The 27,544-nt window shown below is 42.1% G+C and overlaps 1 protein-coding gene across 3 annotated transcripts in view; it reads right to left on the bottom strand.

The window, feature by feature from the left end:
- ARHGEF18 (Rho/Rac guanine nucleotide exchange factor 18) overlaps positions 1-27,544 on the bottom strand; it is a 1,645,252-nt gene that overhangs the window by 1,337,707 nt on the left and 280,001 nt on the right. The window contains exon 1 of one of the 3 annotated variants that reach the window (XM_069649231.1): positions 27,166-27,537. The exons of the other annotated variants lie outside the window; for them this stretch is intronic. The gene's annotated coding sequence lies outside the window, so the exon portion shown is untranslated. Of the gene's footprint in view, positions 1-27,165; positions 27,538-27,544 lie in introns of those variants that run through there. 3 annotated transcript variants of the gene reach the window in all.

The following is a 27,544-nucleotide window of genomic DNA, read 5'->3' as shown; positions in this document are numbered from 1 at the left end:
GCATCCAGGGCAGACCCTGAACAGCTTTCCGGGTGTCGAGCTTCCCTTCTCCTGGGCCATGTCCGAGATGGTCCTGAGAAACTTCTGGAGTCCTCCAAAAGCGTAGCTTGACGAAATCTTCACCCTTGAAGGGCGTAGACGAATCCGACACGGGTCCCGTTGATCGGATGAAGAGTCGGTGGAGCTTGAGGCTCTTTTTGACCGAAAGAACGAAGCTTTTGAGAAAAAAACGTGAAAAATAGCACTAACGCTCGAGAGCAATAGCACGAGGATCCCAACACTTGAACGTGCGGTAAAAATCTGAAGATGGCTGCCAGAGGCGGGTCTTAGGTAGAGGGCAGTCATTGGCTGTGGTCAGTATGACGCAGAGATCAGTGATTGGTTACTACTACGAAAGACAGATCAGAAACGAAACCGATACTGTTTTTTTCTTTACCGAGGATTCCCAGCCTGACGACGGGGAATATTCATGAGCATGTGAATCCATGCCAGACCCCATGCTGGAGAAAGCGTATTTTTTGTGGGAACATTTTTTTTTAAAGTTGTTAATTTCATTCTATACTAAACACAAATTTGCCGTTGCTGTCAAAATGAGTCTGCATTTGTAATCTGTGAAACGGAAAGGGAAAAAAAGTGGCAGCTTCCACTGAAATATGTAAACAAGAAAGGCATATTTAAAACCGAGATTGCACATAGACTATACAAAGAAAACCACACAGCAATTACGCAAGTCGTAAACCAAGAGATTACACACTGTTTAACGAGAGCAAAGCCAACAAATAAAATATTCGACAATGTTTTCTAAACACAACCTGGAAACCACAAAGTAGCCAACTGCATTGATTAGCCAACGATACATATATGACTAGGTAGCCTGTAGTGATATACTAAAAGTTCAAAAAAGCTTAAACTGCGCATGCAATGCAAATGTAATTTTCTAGTTAAATGATTTACGATTGGCAATCTGAAATTATAAGTGTATAGTTCAAATATAGCAGAAAAGTGTCGCAATTTACGATGACAGATTAAAGCAATCTCAGTAGACATTAATAAAATCTCATGATCACATTTATTTTGTCAGCATGACATACCAAAATCGTCCTAAAATTCTAAAAAAATGCATGTCACCCAAAGACCGATTTACAAAAACAAGCACAACAATTACAATACAAATACACATCACCTACAATGCAAATAATTTTAAAAAACTTTGACAAAGACACAATAAGACAAACAATGCCAGCTCATGCCAAATAAGGGGTCCAATTTTCATAATCCCAACATGTTTCTCATCCCTAGCACCAAGTTGATTGGACATTTATCACGGGAGGTCCTGAATGATTTTGTAGATTTCTGATTCTTGTATCCTGGGTGAAGTTTACATAAAACCACTCACTGAACTGATCATATACTGTAAATAAAAATAAATTGAAAGAGAAAGAAATACCTGTAACCGATTAATTCATCAATACTATTACTCCATTATCATAAAACAATGATACCGGAACGTATATGTAACATCATTGTGTCAGTCTGTGAAACATCGACAAACTTCTGAAGGATACCTGCTCATTATGCATGATACACCCCTTCGTATTTGTATAAATAATTCCATGGCCCTATTAGTTTAGGACCAACATTCAATTAGAGCCTCCAAATGGCATCCAAGCAACACTGTCAAACATAGAAACACATATAGGGAAACCAATCAGTTCAATATGTATTGGGGCAACATAGTTACACATGCCCGAGACTACACACAACCCCAAGGACCTGGAGTGCAAGACAAAAAAGGGGCTATGGGGGATTGGTGGAATGGAACATAATCCCTCTCCAACCTTCTCTAGAACCTGGGGCGATCACTGCCAATCACAACATTTTCAATAAATGCCCAACAAATCGGTAGACTTCAATTTCTAAGGAGCAAGAAACAGACAAAAAGAGACAAAGACCACTTGTCACTATGGAAAATGCTGATTACTTCCATATCAAAAAGGCCAATTATCTTAAAAGAATTCACGTTTCATGCCCCACCCAGACATGGCAAACGTGGGCTAGTTTTTCCCTCCAAAATGTTTGCATTCAATGCCCAAAACACACCAATGAAATCCCATTGCAGTGATAGCAAACCTCTATTCAAGGCAGGGCGAAATTCACGCACTTCCAAAAATAGCACCAGCATATTCAAAAACTAAATAAATCATTGTGCACTCCCACAAATTCCTTCCTTTACAGTTAAAAAGTATCCCACCTTTGAATTATTTCATCATTGAGCGCCAGCAGTACGAGTACAAAAATACGCTTCAGCACGCGAAACATCAACTACAGCCCTGAGTTGTTTTATATAAACAAGGCATCCAATCACAGACAGACAAAAGACTAGCCCTTCCCAAATATGCCGCCGGCCATCTTAGACTACCTGTTAAGGCCATGGCAAGATCTGACTTAACAAGGACTTTACTCAAATACGGACAACATGTCGCCTGTGCACATTTACACATTTTGACATTTCACAAAACACATTCAACCCACAAAACACTTACATTACTGTAAGTGTGGAATCATAATGTACTAACATTACAATGGTGGAAAGGGTCACACTTGCAAATTACCTATTTGACAGACTAGATGTTGCAAATCATTAACATTCGGTCATTGACCATACTGCTGCCTATTTGACATACTAGATGGTGCACACCAATATTATTTGGAGAGCCAACCTGCAAACAAATATACAACACAAGTCGGATTAAAGCGCTATGTATAGCTCCAAAGGACCACAACACATTTCTCCATCATTATTGGGCACCCATCATTTTCTTTGCCTACAATTACCTTGTCCACTGCAATTTGAAGACACTAAACATCACATCCGAGCTGCATCACAGGTTGAGAAGGTACATTGAGATGGACAACAAAAATAGTACCACTAAAAATTGGAGTGACATTATACCATTCCACCTCCTCATTGGGCCGTGATCGGATGTCGAGTTTATATAAAAAACAAGTCTGGGATGTAGTTGATGTTTGGCGTGCTTGAGCATATTATTGTACCCGTACTGCTGGCGCACAACGATGAAATAATTCAAAGGAGAGATACTTGTAACTGTAAAGGGAGGAATTTATTTGTGGGAGTGCACAATGATGTATTTGGTTTTCGAACATGACTGCGCTATTTTTGGAAGTGCCTGAATTTCGTCCCGCACTGAATAGAGGTTTGCCATCATTGCGATGTGATTTCACTGGCGTGTTGTGTGCACTGAAAGCAAACATTTTGGGAAAAACTAGCCTGCGTTTGCCAGGTCTTGATGGGGCATAAAACGTTGTGAATGCTATGAAGATAATTGGCCTTTGTAGCTTGGGGAATCTGAGAAATCTGCATTTTCCATAGTGACAAGTGGTCTTTTTGTCTGATTCTTGCTCCATAGAAATTGAAGTCTACCGATTTGATGGACCAATGTGAAATGCTTTATTGAAAATGTAATTGGCAGTGATCGCCCCAGGTTCCAGAGAAGGTAGGAGAGGGATCATCCCCCCTTTTTTTGTCTTGCACTCCAGGTCCTTCGTGGTGTGTGTATTCTCGGGCATGTGTAACCATGTTGCCCCAATATATATGGAACTGATTAGTTTCCTCATATGTGTTTTTATGATTGACAGTGTTGTATGGATGGCATTTGGAGGCTCGAATTAAATTTTGGTCCCAAACTAATACGGCTGTGGAATTATTTCTACAAATACGAGGAGTACATCATGCATAATGAGCAGGTACCCTTATGAATTTTGGCTGTGCGTTTCACAGACTGACACAATGATGTTACATACATATTTTGATATTGTTTTGTAATGATGGATTAATAGTATTGATGAATCAATTGGCGACAGGTGTCTTTTTCCCTTTCAATTTTAGTTTTACAGTATATGAGTTCAGCAAGTGGTTTATTGTAAACTTCAGCCAGGATACAAGAATCAGAAATCTACTACGAATCATTAAGGATATCCCCTGATGAGTGTCCAACCAACTTGGTGCTATGGACAGAAACATGTTGGGATTATGAAAATTAGACACATTATTTGGAATGAGGTGTCATTGTTTGTGTCTTTGTGCGAGAGTTTGAAATTATTTGCATTGTAAGCAATGTGTATTTGTTTTTTTTTTTGCTTGTTTTTGTAAAGCAGTTTTTTTGGGTTATATTAATTAATGCATTTTTTAGAATTATAAGAGGTTTTTTGGTATATGTCATGTTTACAAAATAAATTGGATCATGAGATTTTATAAATGTCTACCGAGTCAATTTTTTCAGGACTTGTATCAGTAGGATGGCAGATAAGTGTCACTGTATAAAGACATGTTATGAAGATTAATCTGCCTCTTCCTTATATTTAGAGAAATGTGGTCTATCTCAGATAGTAGAGATAGGTTTACCCCTGCATGGGTCTACTTTGGGGTTTTTTGCAACCTGTATTATATATGCAAAATGAAGGGATACAGGCCCGCATGAAAGATGTTATGAGGGTGTTTTGAGATACTCAAAAAACTCCTATACTGTAGTCAGTCCCCTGTGGAGGGTGGAACCAGATAAGACATCGAAGGGGGGCTATATTACACAATATTTTTTTTAAGTTCAGGGTAAAAATATGTTATGGAATAAAATGTAATTCCCATTCCGGTATTTTTTTTTTATGCTAGCAAAATTATACTTTAACTGCAAAACGGATAGCTTTTCATAATGCAGGTCTCTGTACACATTAATTCACGAAACTAAAAAGACATTTGTATCTTAAATTTCATTTGTAGAGCAAACACACTATTTAAGATAATTTATATTGCACTTATCTGCTGGTGCCACTGACTGAACATTTTGTGGAGTTGCGTGGGTGGAACCAGAAAGCAAAGTCCAATGTGTTTTTATTCCCCATTTATTTAGTTGGGAGAAGTACATGACACACTACCCATCACCCTGCTACCTCTCCCGCCCATCCCTGTTCCCCCCAAATCACCTCTCCCCAAGCTCCCCTACATAATGTCTCCCAACTTCACTCTCCCATCATGTGCTCCAATGGACCGTGCACCACAAACAATTAAGGAACTTGCACCAGCCACCTCTGTTCAACTCTCATCACTTTCAACCTCTCTCTACTTGCATCTTTCCTGCATGCAATAAACAGCCAGAGTCCTACCTCTCTGAAAGAAACAGCCACTGACAATCCCAACAATCCTCCATAATACATACCGGTCTCTTTCCTATCCGACAACTCAAATCCTTGAAAGGTAGTTTTCAGCCCCCAAAATCTGGGTTCCTATCAGAACACTCCACTAATGCTGCTCTCATCCACATCTCCAATTTCTTCACAACTGCCCATGACTCATCTCTCATCTATCCTCACTGTTCTTGATTGTCTGCAATCTTTGACATAGCGAACCATACCTCCGTCCTCTGCTTTGATGGAGCCGCTCTAGACTGGGTGTCTGATCTCTTCAATGACTTCTTGTCCACCATCATGGGACGCCAGCAGCCCTTACTACTCTTCCCATTGGAGTTCTCCATGGGTCAGTCCTAGGTCCATTATTTTTCACCCTCAACACCTCCTCCCAAGGAAAACACATGCCCTCCTTTGGATTTAACTATCTCCACTTATCTGATGAGATTCAAATCATCTTCACTCCTGCAATCTATAAGTGCCTAAACAACCGTCATTGGATGGCCTTAAATTACTTTATGATCAATTCCTCCAAGACAGAAATTAGGTTTCTCCCAGCTTCCAATGCCAACCACAATCTCCTTTCTTCCATCTCATTCCCCCAGACTACCTCACCTATGGCTCGCAATCTTGGGGTTCTCTCCGACAGCGACTTAGAACTCATCCAATTCTTCTTTGCAGCCAGACTTTGGATTTTCAGAAAGTCTGCCCACATGTCATAAACCACCCAACGAAACCCCTAATGTCTAGACTAGTGCTTAGAAAGCTGAACTGTATGAACCTACTTCTTGGTATTCCCCTCTACTCCAACAAGATTATAAACTGCGCAAAGAGCACCCTTTTCAGCCTTGCCAGATCATGCCCCTCCTCTTCATACCACCAAGCCAGATTGTTCTTTTTAAATTTCTCCTACTGGTGTTTAGACTACCCATGGTTTTGCACCCTCGCTGACAGCATCTCACTGTACTCGTCCCCTTCGGTATAACCGCTAGTTGTCTCGGTGCAGCATACCAATCCTCCACCTGCCATGTGCCTCCTCCAGCCTTTGCTCCTCCCTACTTGTCCCACCACACTGGCATGCTCTCTCCTGGCCATCAAAGCCATTTCAACAGTGGAACTCTTAATATAAACTGAACCTACCAGCTTTGGAAGGTGCACCAAGCTGCCAATACAAAATGACTGCCCAACTCCCCTCTCCTACTTTGGCTGTCAGGGATATGCTAAGCACATTTTTAAACTACTGGCTTTTAAATGTTATGTCATACATTTCACGTGCTGGCAATCTTAGAGTCCTAATTCCCCAACTAGTCCAACTCATTCAATCATATTGCTCATGCCTATTTTTAAAGACACACAAACCAAGCACCGCCTATGCTCTCTTACTTCTCGCTTTGTAAGTAATTTCTGTTCATTTGTATTTATTGAAAAGCATGAGTGACATTTTAACTACTAATAATGTTTAAATGTAACAAGGAGCCATTCTCTAAAAGGTCATTTTCTCCATAAAAAAAAACACCAAGTGGCTCCGACAAGAGCCTTTACTCTGCAAACATGGACTGCTGTTAGGTTTTCTACAGCGGCCTGCAGAAAAATAATTCACAGACTGAAATCAGAGCATAAAATAAATTACCAATTAAACACTTTTTCTTTTTCTTAAAGGCATATGAAACCAAACCAGCCGTGAACACACATTATGTTTCCACAGCAGGAGTTCAGGTCTCACTTTAAATAAAGTTAGCAAGAATGGAAAATGTTGCACCTTCAAACGCCTCTAAGTGATCCAAGAGTAGTGTAAAATAGTTAAGTTCCAATTAAATATTTTGCTTTTGTGACACTAACATTACTAACGGGGGTAAAAATATCAAGTTGCAAGATACAAGCCACTTCACAACAAGAGAGCCCAGGGAAAATTTAATAACCACAGGAACTGCCCCAAACATAATTACTCTAGACAACAATAAGTACCCAGCGTTAAATGTCTTTCTTTTGCCAGTTACTATACTAGCACAGAGTACCCTCATGAGACACACCAGGCAGTACGTCTTTCTCTAACAAATATTAAGACGTAATTAGTAAATGAATTCTACATATATTTTATTTTTATACAAATTTCATAATAGATTTCAATTTTATACATGCGTAGAAACATACAATGGTAGTATCAACCACAGGGACTATATTAAAATCACATTTATATTTAAAATCATGTATGTATTACACTCTATACTACTCACTTACAAAAATTCATCAATCTATTAACACGCATACTTCATCAAGAATCCAACATGTTTCTTTCCATTGTTTCTATATAAAACCATATTGCATGGAAATTCATCAGCCCCATGCAACTACCACCATATCTCATATGACTATACTTTATCAGTTTCAGTACATACAATTGTCATTGTACAGTGCTGTTTCTACAGCCACCGCATATTGCACATTTATCCCGGAATCCAGTCCTTACTCACTGCCACCTGGATTGCTTCTTCTGTGAAGTTAATACCTCTACCCTCTATTCTATTGACACGACATTGGTTACAGTAGTTCTCATCTCATTTTAGACCTTAAATGCGTCTTAAGTACCCCAATTTATGGATTTTAATCAACCAACTTTGCATTGCATACACACCTAACAAAGTGCTTTTTCACTTGCATTTCCACTTAGAGCGTCAGTATTAGTCTGATAATCTATCTTTTTCGCATCTTCATCTTAATGCGCCTCTGGAACCAACTTTACAGTTCCTGCAGCTAAAAAACTAATAACAATCATTCCATATCTAATCTTTTTTTGACAAAAATGCATTTTTGCTGCTAATATTACTTCGCTACTTTATGGCCGACGCTTTCTAGCGTACTAGCACTCCATTAGTCTTAATAGCCACTTAGGACTACAGCACCCAGCATGCATCTCCCGGTAATTGATCATTTATTTATCTAAACCTAGTTGCAACGTAACTTCTTAATTGCAGGAACCGCCGTTTATTTAACTATCATATCTACCGATGCCCCTGAGCTTCAATTCATGGGGATCTACTATTGCATTTTACTTTCACGGTTTCGGCAGCATCTTGTAATAAAAGTTTAGCAAACTAGCAACAGCTGTGTCTATATGCAAGCTCTATCTACTCAACTTCCATTTAGAGTTACACACGTCGCCGATTTATAATCTTCCTTTCAGCTTTAGAATGCCCATTAATACCCACTTGACTCAAATGGGAAAACGTTATGCAGGCTTCTCCTTTAAAGCTGTCTATTTACCTTTCTGACCGAGCATGTCTGCCAGTAGTGCAAAACTGATGCCATGTGAAGTTCCTTAATTAGGCTTCTCCCATCTGCAGTGTTATCATGCAACCGTCAGCTCATCCAAATGTTAAACTAAAAGAAAAAGTAACAGTCTAAGCTCTCTGGCCATGCTGTCCATTTTACTCACTCTCACCATTCTCTTCCATTTCCTTACCGAAACACTTGGGACTGTGTACATACTTCCGGATACGTGCGTCCCAAACTGAACTATTTGGCGTCATGTTTTTAAATGCTCACCATTTTACGTGATTTCCTCTAGCCCTATTATTACCTACGAGTTTGCACGGACACGGTCAATCAAAAATGGAAAGTTGCTAATCCGACCAACCAGGTCACCCACCTTCAGGCTGCTACCAATATATTAGCCAACAGATAAGTTCTTATTTGTCCCATTTTTGCTGCTTTTGGAAAAAATTAAGCTTTAGTTAGGTTTGTCCGTTTGAGATGCTGCAAAACGCTAGGTACTATAGCCTATTTGTCTGCCACTTTCAACCGTGATGTATATGATTTGTGTGTCCATTCTATGTCCTCAGGCCAGTCCAGATTGCACTTCCAAACGTTTTTATCCATTATAAGTTCTGGTGAACTCCACTGATTTTCAACACCCCTGAACGCTAATGCACGTAAACTACAGTCTCATGATCAATTACAACTTCAGTCAGTTCTAGGAGTGAAAAGAGCCATACTGGGTATAAGACGTAGGGAAGAGGGAAAAAAGGCTCCATCAACAGCTTACTTACCATTCTTCTGCTTTTTCATTTAAGCCGTTTGATGCACTTTTTGTCAAAAAGATTAGTTCATTTTCTTTTTCAATGAGCTTTCTCTTGTCCAAATTGTTATCACTGCCTGGCTTCACCTGATACAAGACTGTCCATCTTATTTCTTCTACTTTATGTACCATCATCTCAATTAAGTGGCTAACGGGGGGCTGTATGTACACGATTTTTAATACAGCTCTTATGTTCTGTTATTACTCTCCTTTCCGTCTTCCCTATATACATTTTATTACAGGGGCATCGGATCATATAAACCACCATAGAGTAATTGCAGTTGGTCAAGGTGTTTTAAGTCCATTCTGTTCTCAGGCCTAAATCCACTGAGGTACTCCTCTGTGGAAGATGACAGGATGAACACTGTCCACAGGGGGTATGTCCCACCGGTTTAGGTAAACCCCATGTCTCCCGAGTCATTTGTTTGGGTTCCGGTCCCACTATGTTATTTCTAGTTACCTGATCTCCGATATTCTTACTCCGTTTAAAAGCCACTATTGGTCTCTACGAAGGGCTTTCACCATATTACAACAGTCGCCGGTTCTTATGAATTATTTTTTGTATATCATTTGATAAATGATTGAACGCATTAAACACTAGTCTCTCTTTCTTATCTTCATTCCGTATGGTTTTTTTCTAAAAGGGCTTCTCTATTACAGTTTTTTACTCATATCATGGCCCTCCTTGTTAACTTAGGCGGGTAGCCCCTTCCATGAAGTTTTTCTTGTAACAATTCTGATTCTTGTTTGTAATCCACCCTATGTGTACTGTTCCTCTTTAAACTGAGAAATTGTCCCAGCGGTAAATTGTCCCGTGTATTTTTGGGATGAAAACTGCTGTACTGCAGCAGTGCATTTTTATCCCTTGGCTTATGAAATGTTCTAACGCCCAATGTACCAGTCCCAACATCCGTCTTAATGGTCAAGTCAAGATAATTCAACAAATGATAGTGCTTGGTATTAGTGAATTTCAAATGGATATCTGGTCGATTAATCCACTCTACAAATTCTTCGGCTTCGATGTTACTGCCTGTCCAAATAATAAGTACATCAACGATGTGGGGGGCGCTGTTGCGCACGATAGCAATGGCCGCCCGATTACAGAGCTCCCGCACCACATGAAAATCCTGCGCATTACCATCCGTTCCAGGACTGCCTGTTGAGCTGGAAACATAGGCACAGATAGCCCAACTACCTGTGGTGAGCCCTCGAAACTCCTGCTCTCCGGCGACTGAAGGTGCCAAAGTTACAGCGTTCTAAACATCAGCCGGCTCACGCAGCCGACGAGACCGGCACTGAGCACTGAGGTAGACCACTCGAGAGCCGCGGTCACAGCTGGGTGGAAGGCCTCGGATGGGAGGAGCCCGAGTCTGCAGCCTGCGCCCATTCTCCGGACCTGTGCTACACAACTGGTTTCCTGAGTCAGCCTGGGGGGTGAAATGAGGCGATCCGACTCATCTACGGAGGCGAGCTCGGGGCGATCCTCGGCTCTGGAGAGACCCCCCCCAGATCCCAGAATTTTTTGTAGCACACCCAAAACTTGTACCAATTGTGATAAAGGAGACAAGGGCACAGACGGGATGTTCATGATTGAATCAGTTGGGGAGGGAGCTTGAGGAGTCTCTGCTATCTCTACCCCTCCAGAGTCCACGGAGACGGCAGTTCTTGCTTCACCCAGCTCACAAGTTACGGAAGGTGTTTGCTTGTTACTAAGAGCTTTAAAAAAGGTAGACAATGTGTTTTTTTGATGTTTGAGTCCAATCATGTTTTTCGTTTTTTTTATTGGATGAATACTATATTTTTTAATATTTTTCTTTGTTTTTTTTTACTTCTCCACTGGTAATGATTGTACATCATTCTCTACTGGTAATGGTTGTACATCATTCCCCCTCTGTGTGTCTCTCGCAGGATCGCAGCTTGAAACCGTTGGGACTATAGGTAGCCCACCATTTGTTTGTGGAGTCAGCTCCTTGCTGCCGTCATGCATTTCAGACACTGAGTCCCGACCAATGATGCCTTGAATTAGTGGCAATGGACAGGGTGTCAGTGGATGAGGAGATAAATCTGTCTCCGGATTGTTGGGCAATATAACTAGTGACAGCTCTATTTTGTCTTTATTGGACTCTAATTTTGTAAGTTGTTGCATTGAGAGCCACTGCATCAAGTCTTCAAACTGGGCAGTTTGTCGAGATACTTTGTTATCTAGTGCTTCATAAAGTTTACACAGACTGTACACAGCTGTGTTGATGGCAGTTAAAGTAGGTTGAATCATAGAAAGGGTTTGGGCAGCATTATCAACTAGATGAGGGTTATGGGTGCGTGGAGTTGGGAGAGCAAATGATTTGAGGTAAGGTAGTGCAATGTCAGGAGATAGAGCACTAAAGTCATCAGGGACACTACTAATGCTTTCAGAATCACTATTACCAAGGTTTGAATCTGAGGTGCTTCCGTGAATAGAAATTATTTGAGCGTCAGATAATGAAAGCGAGAAAACAGGTGGCGATCTGGCCATGTTCGCATTATGCATCATATGGCAAGATTTGGTAGATTCAAGCATTGTGCGATCAGAAATTGGGCGGGAGGAAGTGCATCTCAGAGGAGTATGCTGTGGGGTACCAATTTTACCAACTGTTATATGGGAAGGTGTCGAAATCATACTTGAAAGAGGGTTGGTAGGGCACTCTAATCGAGTGGTATTTATTTTGCCATTTATGTTGTCAAATGGAAAGCGAGTTTCTTTAAACAGTTTTGCAGGGGTGACATTCTTAGCTGTAAAAAAGGAATGTAATGCCACTACAGAATTCGCTGAATTGGGCGATGAAGATTGGGGCTGGGGCATCATGACCAAGGGGGTAATAGTTGGCATGTTTGATGTAAGTTTATATGCTGTGTATGAAGTCATATTAATAAATGAAGAAAGAAAATGAGAAATAGAGAAAATATTAAAAAATTCCCATAACCTCATTGATCCCAGACAAAAACATCTCTGTCCAAATCCCTAGTACTTCTCATACAGTGCTCTCACAGGCACCACCTAAACCATCAATCAAAAGTGGAGCTGGCGTTATCCCTGCATTTCCTTGTCCACAGCAAACTTTTATTCCTGTACAAAATTCGGCTATTCCTGCAAACCAGTCCAAAATGGTTACTTTTGCACCCCTGCCAAGTGATAAACACAAACAAAATGAAATCGACATGCAGTCCTTGACAGACGAACTAAAAAAGAAAGTTGATGAATACCTTGCTGCAAAGGTGGTTTCTGTTTTTGCACAAACCCAAGGTGATCCTACAAGATCAGTTGAACACTTAAATCATGCTAATCAAGCACCCGTAAATGCAGCATTTGATGTGGCAAGTCTTTCTGGCCAAAGTAAGCCCCCCAACAAAAAAGGGTCCCCGCGCAATAACACCAAGCGCTGGTCCTCTGGGCCTCCGAATCCAGGTCATACTCAATGCCATACCTTAATTCTTAAATGTCGAGAAATCAACAATCAAAAATATGATCTAAATCGGCAAAGTGTACTAAATATCTTTGGTGACACAAAAGAATTATGTAACATCTCTTCGCATGATATTGATAGGGTTGAATTTATTTCTGAAGTATCCCTATCAATAGTTAGACTCTGGATCCCAGCTGGTGCAGTGCATCAATTAATATGGCAAAATAAAATGATTCTATTTAACATGGGCTTTTTGCTGGTAGAAGAACCAGAGTCTGCTCACGTGCCTCCAAATAGTCCAGTTATGGCCCCCAAAATATATCAAGGTTCCCGTACCGAATCAAGAGCATCATGGACCACAGAAAATTCTCGATATTAACCACTAAAAGAAGAAACCCAAACCGCTCTTCTCGTGGCCAGTTGGAATACAAGAGGGCATAAACATCTCCATTCCTCTTTTGGAGAAATGTCATTACTATATCATTTCATCGCTCTACAAGAGGTATGGCTTACCACATTGCCGTTATGGGACAGCTATGAAATGGCCTTAATTCCCGCAGTATTGACTGCAGGTAGACCATCATCGGGTCTACTAGTGGCTGTCAATATTAAATTTGGTTTCTCGATTACGGCATGGGCTTCTGTTGGTGCACATATCCAGCTTGTGAGAATTTGTAATAAAAACACAACTTTTGCCCTATTAAACATCTATCGCAATCCTCTCAGTATGCCGGATGATATATTTTTCGAAGGCTTAAATGCTATGCTCAATTTAATCTGTCTTGACAAAACAATCACATATACCATCATACTTGGTGATCTGAACCTCAATTGTTTGAAGGTGGGTGCACAAACACAAAGTACACGTAAATGGGAGCAGATCATGGCTGAGCGGAATTATCACATGGTGAATGGTACAGTCCAAAATGACGTCCCTCCTCACCCCACCTGGCACAGAGGGCTCTCAAATAGTATCATAGACTATATCTATGTTGACATCAAGCTTTTCCAACAAGTAGCTTGTTTTGACATCATAGAGCACCCAAAAAGTGATCATTGCCTTTTGTCTTTACAGTGTATGTTGCAATCCACAATGTCAATTAGACACATACATTATCATGGCACTGTGGGAGTGAACAACTCCCGCACACGCCTCAAGTGGACTGCAAGCTCCCTGAATCAGTTTGAACATCTTGTACTGAACAGGTCCCAACACTGTAGCAGTAATGAATATATCGATCTATTACGTCCATTTGAGAAGACCATAAATATACCCCAGTCAAATAGGATTAAACACCCTCACACATTTGACCCAGTAGTCTGTACAAGAAGGAGAGAATATAGGAGGCTTAAAAGACAAATTTTAATGTCAACTGAAGTTGATTAATGGCAGACATTGAAATCTGCAAAAAGCCATTATAAAAATTGGATCTGTGGCCGCAAGTCCTTGCTATATCAACGAGATAGCGAAGCCATGGCTAGTGCCATGAGCAACAAAAATTCAGCTGGCATGTGGTCGCTTTTGAACAATCAGACTTGTCACCAGCAAGCAGATGCTCAATTAAATGGGGTTGCTGAACACATGTGGATTGAGCATTTCTTAATATTATATGATGACCCCCGTTACAACCATGTCAACTACTTGCCGGCGCCAACATCCAGCTGGAATCTAAACGTCTCAGTTGAGGCCATTCGTGACATAATCAAAAAATTGAGCTCATCTCGAGCCGAAGGTCCAGATGGGTTGTCAAACCACATGTTCAAAAGCCACCCGGACATATGGTCCAAGATCTTGTCCAGGATCTTCTGCGATATCATTCGTAATCGCATGATCCCAATATCCTGGAAATCATCTATCATAATACCGATCTTTAAAAAAGGCGACCGGTCAACACCTTCCAACTATCGACCGATTGCATTACTAGATGCCCCAGGAAAAATCTTTACCAAACTGGTCCTAGCCGAATTCAACACCTGGACTGGCTTTAATAACCTTAGGGACTCTAATCAAACTGGTTTTATGGTAGGAATGGGAACCAACATCAACCTCATGACCCTGAACGCAATCAAAGCCCAGTGCCAAGAAACAAAACAACAGGTGTTTCTGGCCTTTATTGACTTGAATGCAGCTTTTGATTCGGTGAGTCGTCCTCTACTATTAAACAAGCTCGCTAGAGATGACTGCCCAGCGACCTTATATGACATCATACATCTACTGCACCATGATACGTCGATACGAGTACGTATTACACTTGATGGTCTACTAACAAACAGCATACCGACCTTTCGTGGTTTAAAACAGGGTTGTTCGTTAGCTTCAGCAGTATTTAACTATTTCATCCATGATGTTAAATTTGCATTTTCTACTGTCATATCAGATTCCCCCAGGCTGTGTAATCGAGAAGTTCAATCACTTATGTACGCAGATGATCTAGTACTCATATCTCGAACTCAGGTGGGGCTACAACGACTTCTTGACACGTTCCACCAATATGTCCTAGCTAATGAATTATCTGTCAACACGTCCAAAACCCATATCATTCAATATTCTCCCAAACGTACAGGCCCAGCTTCATATGTGTGGTCCATAGGTAATACCCCACTTAGTCTAGTCCCCAGCTATTGCTATTTAGGCATGATTTTTGAAGGGCTGTTAAAAGCAAATGGGCAGATAGAGAGGATTGAGTCCAAGTTACTTGCATCCATCTCCCAAGCTCGTGTTATCATGTACAGATATGGTAAATTCTCTATTCTTCCGGCTTGGCACTATTGGACTAAGAAAGTTGTCCCCACATTACTATATGGCCTGGAAACTCTTCCAGTAGATTCCACCTTTAAATTTGATCAATGGGAAGCTAAATACTGGCGTGCAATTCTTCACCTCCCTCAATGTGTACCCATATCATGGATGAGATATGAGCTTGGTCTAACCTCTCTTGAAGCCCACTATAACTGGCGAATATGCTCACTTTTTGGGAAATGTCTGGTGTCCTCTAATGAAAACGTATTACTAAACACGCTTTCTCGCCTTGTATTTGCGGTAAAAAAATCTAGATATATTTCAGAGTGGCTAATACGAGTATATCAAATAATGATAAAGGCAGACGTCTCACTCGATTTGTTGCTGTTGAACCCGGTTAAAGCCAAATACAAAATCCACCAAACAGACTGGATTAACACATGTGAATTAACTACTATGTATCGTTCCAGTGATCCTGCCCGCTTTCCTCCAAAAAAACTTAAAACTCTCCCAGCGTACTTAGTACGCTCTCCTGCTCTAAAATATAGAGCAGGAATAATGCGACTTCGCTTTAATCTATGGGCCACTATGGAAGTCAAGGTTAAACGTAGATTAATTAGTAAAGAACAAAATATCTGTAGATTTTGTCGAGCCTCTTCGCAAGGTGAAACTCTGGCTCACTTATTTACAGAATGCGAACCTTTGAGTGCTAACAGACAAATTGCTTTTGCCAGACATTGTCAATATTTGGGTAATGTTTCACAGGATGAATGCTGGCCGGTCCTGTTGAGCACAAATAACATTGCAATCCAAATAGCAGCTGTTAATTTTCTCATCAGTCTTAAACTAGACAATTAATTTAAATGAGATTTTAAATAAATGTTGCAAATTATAGCTTTCTCAAATCCTTTTAAGTGGTGAATAATGCATACAAATGTTGCCTTTTAAGATTTTTGTATATTGAGCATTGACCAAATGTCTCTTTCTATATAATGATCGTTGGAATTTATGTTAAATGTTGTATTTTTGTACTTTTTTCTTTTTTTTGTGTTTGAAAGGTTGATTAAATTCAACCAAATCAATAAAAAAAAAAAAAAAAAAAAAAAAAAAATAATACTGTTGTATAAACCAATACGAATGACAATCCTACAGTATAATACGTGGAGAGACACAGTCCACTCTAGGAAATCGGGTACTGATGGGTGGTGCCCCGGAGGGTGTGTGCATATAACGCCTATATCCCCGGAGCCCGCTCCTGCCCCAAGGCTGTGACATAATATAAGAGGCAAAAGCGATACATAGAGGTGTGGCAAGCCGAATACTGAAGTTCTTCAGGAACTACAGTGGAAGGTATTCCGGCAGCATTATGGGGGAAGCATCCAAAGCAGGCAAAGGCGCCAAAACCCCAGGGAGCAAAAAGAAAGGCCCGATGGACGCCTACACTGGCAGCCAGAATCAAACCACTGTTGCGGACATTCACACTGACGCTAATGAGGCCCACAATTCAGAAACTGGTGATCACGAAGACAAGTTAACATCAACAGTGCAAATTGGGTTCTGTTCTGTCAACATGAAGCTGGACGACATTGTGTCCACCATAGGTTCCCTAAAAGCTAGAGTGGAGAAAGAAAGTGCACGTGTCACAGAGACTGAAAAGAGAATAAACACTAACGAAGACAATATTGCACACCATAGCCGTGACCTAACCCAGATCAAGGAGAATATGGCAAAACTACAAAATAAATGTGAGGACCTCGAATCGAGATCAAGGAGGAATAATATCCGTGTGGTGGGCGTATCAGAATCCTTCGGGAAAGGTTAAATGGAGGTACTACTCAAATCCTTGTTCGGGCCGGAGGCATTCTCCGAGCACTTCTTGGTCGAGAGAGCACATCGTACACTGGCCCCAACACCTAAACCAGGCGACCGCCACGTACTAGAATTGCAAGACTCCGCAACTACAGGGATAGAGACACAATCCTGCAAAAGGCAAGAGAGGCGGGAACACTCCAATACGAAGAGAATCACATACATATCTACCCAGACTTTTCTGCGGGGGTTCAGGCGAGCAGAAGATCCTATGAGCTGGTCAAGAGGCTCCTAAGGGAGCGCCAAATCCCATACGCTCTGATTTTCCCGCCCAAAATGAGGATCCAACATGCAGGCAGGGCACATTTTTTTTGAATCCTCGGCTGAGGCAACGCAATACATTGAAACCTCCATACCCTTACCTCCCAGAGGAGGCAGACCAGCACAAAACAACAGGCCCAGACCGGCGGACTAAGTAACATTCAAATGGCAAATATGTGTACGATTCTACTGTGCATCCAAGGCTGTAGTTAAAATGACTTAAAATTCAAGCGGCCCAGGCAATGTGGTGAAGTGGAGGTCTGGGACCTAGTTGGCGACCATGTGAAGCAACATGGCTACCCTTGGAATATTCCACGAGTTTGGTATGGTACATCGTCAAGCTGGAGGAGATGATGAGGGTGGTGGGGAGGGAAGAGGAGATAGGATTGGATGTTTTAGTTCTGAAATGGATTTTATTGTGGTACTATATTGGAGTTTGTGGCCACTTGCAGACGTCATTTCCAGGTGGAAGGTTGACAGAGATAAACTGTTGGTTAAAAAGTAAAAATGTGGTTACATTTAGACTGGCACTGAACAAGCTGCACGAATACTATAAACCTGATAAACGAGACAATGGCCCTCATTACGACCCTGGCGGAGAACCATGGTGCAATTTGCACCATGGTCCATGGCGCTAAACTGCCAACTCCGCCATGGTGGTTGGCGGACTTACCGCCCCATTCCGACCTTGGCGGGGCGGTAAGTCCCAAATCCCCATTTACCCTTCCCCATTCCCATTTTTGACCCATAGGGTATAATGGGAGTGGGGAAGGCGTTAATTACGCCACCGTAAATTACGGTGGCGTAATTAACAACAAGTCCCGTAGCGCCATGGATTTTTCCGCCTGCAAAAAGCAGGCGTAAAAATCACCATGGCGCTACGGGAACTCGTACTCAGGCGGAAAGGGGCGCCATGGTTTACGCCGGCGTAAACCCCTTTCCACCAGGGTCGTAATGAGGGCCAATGTCAAATACTTACTTGCAATGCACTGGTGATGGGTTGAGGATTAAACTGTTAACATGGAACGTACGGGGTTAAATAATCAGATGAAAGTCAAGAAAATTGGGAATTACATTGCCAGACATAGCCCCCAAAGACGTATGTTACAAGAACCTCACATGGTGGGGGCGAGCAACATGCAAATACTGCCCAAGTGGGGTGCCCTAAGGTTTCACACAAACTACTCATCTCAGTCTAGAGGGGTTATCACACGTATTCATCCGGGCTTGGGGTTCAAGTTAGAAGGCCACAAGGTCGAAATGTTATAATATGGGTGAAAGGTCGCTGCCCAACACCTACTCCTGGTTAACACCTACGGGCCTAACATTGATGACCCTGCTTTTTACATTGATATGTATCAGGTAATTTTCTCACTCGATGTATCAAAAGGTTATTTGTGGTGGGGGCGGGGGGCTTCAATTTGGCCCTGGACCCAGTTCTTGATATTCAAAAACGGTTAGAGCCCCCAACAAGTCAGTCCTAAGTTTGGGGCATATCCTATCACACCTCCTATTGGTGGATGCTTGGCGGGAGATACATCCCGACAGTAGAGGATACACGTTTTATTCTTCAGTGCATGACTCTGAATCCAGAATCGATTATTGGTTTGTCTCGTCTTCCATGACAAATGCATTGAAGGGGTGTGAGATTTTGCCACGTACAATGTCTGATCATTCCCCAGTGCTGTTGGAACAATTTCTCCGGAATATACCTGGACCTGCTAGAAGGTGGAGAATGCCAGGCGGCGTGCTAACTGACCCCGGGGTGGTGGAAACACTGCACGTTGATATTACAGAGTTTTTTTCTAATAATGTGGGATCGGTTGACAAATAACAGTATGGGAATCCTTCAAGGTCTGGATAAGGAGTATTGATATCCAGGTCTGTGGCCATGTTGAGGGGGGTGAGAACCGAGCTATCAGATATTGAAAATAAACTAGATGCATTGGAGGAAGCATACACACGCACACAAGATAGTGAAATATTGGCTGACACACACACACGAACCTGCAGGAATTTGACAAGCTGGCCAGCAGAGAGGGTCACTATATGGCTGCCCCCATACGGGCACGCAGATACGGGGAAGGAAATTATGCAGATAGAACACTATCCAACTTACTTAAAACATGATAAACAACCCACTCAGATCACAAGCATAGATACGGCACAAGGGGACATACTCCTCAGTGATGAAGATATCAATGGGGAATTTGTAAACTTCTACAAAGAACTATATTCAAATAAAGAGAAGAAATCACTCGTGGAAATTAAGGCATATCTTGAGGCTCCCTCCCTAAATTCCCTGATGAAGATCGCCTGGCAATGGACCAACCGGTGACTCCGGAGGAGATCACGGAGGCAATCAAGGCACTGGCATCAGGCAGGGAACCAGGGTCGGATGGGATAGGGGCCGAATTCTAAAAAGAGTTCCGCAAGGAACTCGTTCCGATATTGATGCAGGTATGGGAGGAAGCCCTCAAGAGTAACATACTACCCCCAACTATGTGGGAGGCTGTGATAACTGTACTCCCAAAGCCTCGGCGACCTCCACAGGATGTATCGTAATATAGACCCCTGTCACTTTAAATACCGATGCCAAGATATCCGCAAAAGTTTTGGCGAATCGACTTCTGCCGGAAGTCCCTACCCTGGTCCATCCCGATCAGAACGGGTTCATCCCCACAAAATCCACGGCCCTGAACCTCCGAAGCCTCTTTGGCGTAATGGCGCAAATAGACCCGGGGAGAAGTGCTGCGGCCATATCCCTTGATGCTGAAAAAGCATTTGATTCTGTCTCATGGGTCTATCTTTTAGCGGTTCTGGAAGCATTCTGGGTGGGCCCCAACTTTGTAAGATACGTAAGGCTGCTATACACGGAGCCTGGAGTTCAGGTGCTAACAAACAGGGCCATCTCCGAAATGTTTCTTCTGGATAGGGGGACTAGACAGGGGTGTCCATTTTCACCCCTGCTGTTTGCACTGACCATTGAGCCAATGGCAGCCGCGGTTCGATTGAGACATGCAAATAGAGGGATTAAGATGAAGGGGTCCACCCAGTTGATCTCACTGTATGCAGACGACACATGGTTGTATGTTCAGGAGCCCGAGATAAACATAGCACCCATTATGGAAGAGATACAAAAATTTGCAGACTACTCTGGGTATACTATAAATGGAGCCAAATCTGAAATATTCCCGCTCACCCCAGCCACCAAATGTCCTGACGTAACAGGAGGTCTCAAATGGTCGGAGCACCACATCAGCGAGGATAGGATGGGAAAAAATGACAGAACCTTACTCCACAGGAGGTACAGCGGCCCCCCACTTTGAGCTTTATTATTATGTTTCTCAAGCACAGTTCGCAAAATACTGGTATGAGGCTGCGGATAGTACACCCCACGCAAGGATAGAGGAATATACCACGCACCCCACGAACATACAGTCTGTCATTTTTGATTTACAGTACAGGGATACTTGCGAATACAACCCGGTGAGTTGCACAGTCAGGGCATGGGAGGCTATATACAAAAGACAAACTGGAAACACCCTACAACCCGGAGATACCTCTGTGGAACTTCCCGGGCTTACCCCCCAAACATGACACAAGTATACAGGAATCCTGGGACCATAACAACGAAATGAAATTGGGGGATATGTTTGTCAATAGGACATTTGTGGACTTGGGGTTATTCTTGAGGGCACTGGGAGATGGGCCACTTAAAACAGTCCAAAATTATTGTACGAGATCTGCATTTCAGAGAAAATGGCCGCTGTTTCCAGATGAGCCTACGCCACATCCGTGTATACAGCTAGTAACAGCTAAAGACGGTCTGGGAATCTCTAGGCTGTACTCTGCGGTTCAGGCCCACACCCCCACAGTGAACCAAGTTAAGGAGAAATGGGAAGTAGATCTGCAGATGCCCATTGAGGAGGAGAAATGGGCTAGATATTGTATGCTTACCAAGAATGTGTCACTCAATTCTGGGTTGAGGTTGATTCAATTTAAAATACTGAATAGGCTACATTATACACCGGCCAGGGTTGCAAAATTTGCACCAGATACCTCGGACACCTGCCCCAAACGCAACGCACCTCAGGCTGGTACTTTTCATATGTATTGGGGATGTCCGGTGGTGGTGGGTTTCTGGAAAGCTGTGGCAGAATTGTTGGAGGAGAGAACACAGGTTCCCCCTGAATTGACCCCCAGAAATACTTGTTTGGTGACATTGGCAAACGTTGTGAAAAAAATTAGAAGACTATTTAATATCACTTGTGCTCTAGCCAAAAAATGTATCCTACAGAAATGGAAAAGCGCCGCACTGCCCAGTATGAACCAATTCTTACAAGAACTAACACATGTCAATGAGGCAGAAGAACAGTTTGTTTACACCCAACCTGCGACATGTAGGCACAAAGACATCTGGGGCTCATTTAGAGTTTACTTGTGTAACATGATTGCTGATGATGGCATGTCAATGGAACGTTGAATGTAGAAGTATACCAATAATGTACTCTTGTTATATACGTGAGATAAATTGTGCAATGGTGCCATATATCTTTTTGTGACTAAAAAAAAAAAACGTTTTTATTAGTGAAGTACATCATCGATGTACCGACGCCAAAGGCGCAGATGTTTTCTATAGGTATTAGTCTCACTATATATCACCTTGATCTCAAAATACTCCAAATATAGCCACACTTGGGGCTAGTGTAGCCCCCATAGCCGTGCCCTTTATCTGCTTACAGTACTGGCCGTTAAAGTGAAAATAATTTTCTTTCAATGCAAGTTCAGCGCACCACAAAATGAAAGATACCGGTGTCTTAGTAATTTTTGGCATTAGTCTGAGCTTCTCTTCTACCACTAGTAAAGAGACATCCGGCCACCACGTCTAGACTCAGAAGTATCTCTTTGCCCCAATCGAAAGGGAGTCCTTCCAGCTCTTTAATAATTTTGGATGTTTTACATATGAGGCCATTCCTTGCACTAATGGTTGGAGATAAAAGTCTGCTAACTTTGATAGTGGTTCCAACACAGATTCAATCTCGGAGACAATTGGACGGCAATGAGGTTTGTCCATAGTTTTATGAATCTTTGTGAGGGTGTAAAACTAAGGCGTCCTTGGATTAGTTGTTACTAAGAAATCTGCCTCTTTCTTTGAAATCCAATCTCTCGATCTGGCCTTTTCCATAATATGCGCAATGATTTTACTGAGCTTTTTGGTAGGGTCACCATCCAACCGCTGGTAGCTATTCCCATCAGACAACTGTCGTTAACACTCAGTAACGTAATCACTTCTATTCTGTATAACTGTGACACCGCCCTCGTCAGCCTTACGAATAAATAACATGAGCATTTTGTGACAATGATTTTATATTATCCCTTTCTTTTTTACTTTAATTCTGGTAAAAGCCTTTTTAAATGGTCATCTTCGAGTTTAGCTACCTCCTTAAGCACACAGCTTTCAAAACACCCGGGCCTCAGGGGTTCTAGTTTGGGCAGGAGAGACAAAAGTTGATTTAGGCCACTATCTTCTTCATTGCCAGCCCACTAGTTGTCCTTGAAATGCTGCTTCAAGTGAATTTTTCTCATTAATGCTTGAAATTCTTGTCTAAACAGGAAACTGTTGTGTTTGTTACTCGTCACAAAGCCTAATCCCCGTTCCAACACTAGACACTCGTATTCATTTAGAACATAGTCCGACAGGTTTACCAAAGAGCTTGCATGCTCCTTGTGACAAGCCTCGGCTTTAGGTCCCAGTTCTGGGTGTCCTACTCCAAGAAAAAATGTTGGTCTTGTCCAACTTGTCCCCTTCTGTTATTTGGCGGTGATCTTCCTCGGCCTCCATCGGTTCTCTCCCTCCAGCTCTTCCTCTCATGAAGGGTCTTCCTCCAACTGAACTGTCATCACTAGAACTAAAGGACGTCGCACTGAATCGTACTCGGCGACTGTCCCTTTGTCTGCTCTGTCCTGGGTCAGCTCGTTTTTTAGGATTATAATTCTCCTGTGTGTACTTAAACGCTTTTTCGGGGCTAAAGAATTGGATATCTTTGCACATTCTCCGAATTCTCTCCTTTGTAAGGTCACCTTTAAAGGCTTCCATTTCTTTGAGCAATTCATCTGCTTGTTTTTATATCAACCGGGACCAGTTTTTTTTATTTCTTCCTCTAGGGTCTGAAGATCTATAACAATTTTATCAGTTACCTCCTTTGCTGTATCAATTATTAAGATCACCCAGTCCCTACAGCGCTTATTTGCAATATAATTATACTGGATAACAAAAGATTTGTTATCCAGAAATAACCTTGGTTCATAACGAACCACTAGTCCCTGGGATAAAATGCCATTGCGTAAGTACTCAAGCATGATGGACCCATGCAGTTCGGCCCTTACTAGCCTTTTCTTCAGTTGTGATAACTCATCCCAACTACTCAAGTTGGTGGCGTCTTCAATTGCACCCCCAAATGCAGCCGACTTAGTCAATAGTTCTGTAATGTTATCATCATTATAGCTCTTGCACCTTTCCGCCGTCATCTGACCACAGAAAAAGGAAGGTAGGCAATGCAAAATTCCATCTGAACCCAATCTTTTAAAAAACGCTCTCACGGTACAGCTGCCGTACCAGGTACACAACAATAAAGTTAGCAAGAATGGAAAATGTTGCCCCTTCAAACGCCTCCAAGTGATCCAAGAGTTGTGTAAAATAGTTATTAAGTTCCAATTAAATATTTTGCTTTTGTGACACTAACATTACTAATGGTGGTAAAAATATCAAGTTGCAAGATACGAGCCACTTCGCAACAAACAAGAGAGCCCAGGGAAAATGTAATAACCACAGGAACTGCCCCAAAACAAAAATACTCTAAACAAAAAAGTACCCGTGGTTAAATGTCATTCTTTTGCCAGTTACTATACTAGCAAAGGGTACCCTCATGAGTCAACACACAAGGCAGTACGTCTTTCTAACAAATATTAAGACGTAATTAGTAAAATAATTCTACATATATTTTATTTATTTTTATAAAAGTTTCAAAATAGAGTTCAATTTTATACATGCATAGAAACACACAATGGTAGTATCAACCACAAGGCCTATATTACAAATCACATTTATATTTAAAATCATGTATATATTACACTCTATACTACTCACTTACAAAAATGCATCACTCTCAATCTATTAACACGCATACTTCAAGCATCCAACGTGTTTCTTTCCATTCTTTCTATATAAAGCCATATTGCAACTACCAGCATATCTTATATGACTATACTTTATCAGTTTCAGTACATAAAATTGTACACTGCTACAGCCACTGCAAGATACGAGCCAGCCATAAAAAGCCACTTGCCATCTCAATTCTACACATATTCACAGGGTGAAAAATGTGCACTCGCCACTAGCCATTGGCTGCTGAGGTTTGATGCTTGGTGAGTAAGAAATGGTGTGCTGCATGTAAGTTTAGAAGAAGGTGGCAAGTGATTTTTTTTATAGCTGGCTAGTGCTTTGCCACTTAAATCTTTACCCTACACACAGCACCTCATTTCTTACTTGTCAAAAGTCAATTATCACTAGTCAATCCCTAGTGGAAACTGCACATTATTAGCCCTGCTTTTGCAGATTCCATTTATCGATTGCACGCATGGGACCAAAAGAGACAGCTTCTATTCATATAAATAGTCCCTCATTCATACAAAAATTGTGCATAATCCCAGAAGAAAAAACAAATATTTTTGTACTTTTATGTCAGTCTGTTTCGAGTCCATTTTATAATACGTCAGTAACATAAACCACCAGTCCATTTCTAAAAGGTTTTACAACTGCCTAAAATCTCCGTTTTTATAGTTAAGGCATTCTGCAAACTCAGTTTTGTTTGGTTGTCAGTCACTGTTAGCCCATATTCATCTTACTCTTGATGAGCAGTACAAATTGTGTCACACCTATTCAGTCTTAGCACCACTACCCCCTCCCCAGAGGGGATCCAGCACCCCTCCCCCCATCTCTGGGTACTTTCCTGAAGATCATGATCTCAAGGGAGTGGGAATCCTAAAGACCTTTTTTCTGCAGGCAGTATCCTTTAGCGACCAAGCTCTCAGTGATCCAAGGCCCTTGTCATAGTGGTCTTTTTAACACCCCAACTTTCAGTGACCCAAGAAAATGTCACAGCCTCACATCAAGATTCCTTAAAGGCCATATCTATTCACTCCATGAGTAGACTAAAACCTAGGAACCCTTTAGGACGGTTCACTTCAAGGACTTCCCTCCTCTCAAAGATTATCCACCCCCCATCTGCCCCCAAGTGAAAGCTCTCGAACTTCTGGAAATATCCTTAAAAACCCACCCTCTAAGCAACCTAGCTAACATTGGTAAAACCTTCTGCATGTCCTCTTAAAATCTGCACTCCCTGCACAGATCTCTCAAGAAATGATGCCCTTTTCAATGCCCTAAATAAGACCTTCTTCTAAGGGTCATGCTCTTAAGCAAACTTCACTCTCAGGGGTTCCTACAATAGACCATTATTCTAAAGAGCCATCCCTCCACAGCGCAAAGTAAAACTAAAGCCATGTTCCTTGTCACATGTCCTAATAGTAAGACCTTTTGTCAAGTTTCAAAGCTGAAGAACCCCATGCCCGCCCGGCACCTCGGACTCCAAAGATTAAGTATTGGCTCTTATCGTGGAACTTAGTTAAATGCCCTCTCAAACACAGCAGTTTCAAAAAGTAGCCTTCCTTCTACATATGCCCACTCAAATTAAGCAAGTTGAAGGCCGCACTCTGCAGTGACACTCAGCCGGGGTGTCGATGGGAAATGAGCTACCACAAGAACCTGTCAAATCTGTCACCTGTTTAATTTTAAGCAATAAACACCAGGCAGTAGCAAAAGTGCAGTGGCAGAAGACAAAAGTCGCCTCTATCCAAAACAATATTCACCCTACGAGGGAAGCCAAATAACTGATTTGGTCCACTTTTAGGGTGCTCACACAAACAATGATTAGCATCTCTTTGTGAACGATCTAATGGCCCAAAGAAGGACAGAATAGATCTGGTCTCAGAAGAGTAGAGGGCAACATTGCAGAGGGTCGTGCGTCTACTTCAGCCTTGTGTAGCCTGCAGGCAATACATCTAGATCCCGGTAAAATACTGATACAGGTGTGCTATGCCTGGACCTGTAATCACCTCACATCCCCTTGGGAAGGAACCCTATTCGATTCACAGCACAAGTAACTTATCAACACTGACCGCCATGTCTCACTTTTTTACCTCAATGTTTTCAGAACAGATGGCAGCAACTGGGTGCAAAAAGCCGAAACACAACGCACAGTGGCATGCAGGCTCTTGAAAGGACATTGGATAATCACACTTGGCCACTCTCGCAACGCAGCATTTAAAACTTCTCTTCAGCAACCCCAACAAAACAAAAACACGTAGGCTGGCACCACCCCGGCCTAAACATAACCCTATCGTATCTTGCATATTTAATTAAAGCCCCCCCCCCCCCGCGCCGGGTTCTGTCTCCCACATTGAAAACGTGCCCCTTCCAACAAAAACATGATAAAGTTCCTCTCACTGTGCTCGAATCTTACCTGGCACGCTTTGTCAGGGTCTTAAATGTAAGCCCATCCCTCTCTGGAACTTTAATCGAAGTCCCGCCCCTTCTGCAAGTACCAAGGGAACCTGCACTTACCGCGCCACAGACCCAGGGGAAAAAACTACGGTAGTGTCTAGTTCCCATCCGAGAAACGGACCATAGCGACGCCTACTCTTCTTCACGTGACTTTGGCACGTTCCGACGTGTGGGGGAAGTCACGAGCCTCACGTCCATCTTTAAACGCGCGGGAAGGCAAGTTGTGAGATAGCTTAGTGGAAGCGAGCTGATGAGCGTGAACTTTCCTTCTTTACGAAGCGAACGTCATTTTTGGGGGTGATTGTTATTTTAGTGGAGCGGGGCGATAAAGCCTGCCC

This window comes from Ambystoma mexicanum, chromosome 1p, assembly GCF_040938575.1.
Source record: "Ambystoma mexicanum isolate Mex_15411 chromosome 1p, UKY_AmexF1_1, whole genome shotgun sequence".
Taxonomy (NCBI): Eukaryota; Metazoa; Chordata; class Amphibia; order Caudata; family Ambystomatidae; genus Ambystoma; species Ambystoma mexicanum.
This window is presented reverse-complemented; position numbering and strand designations above follow the sequence as displayed.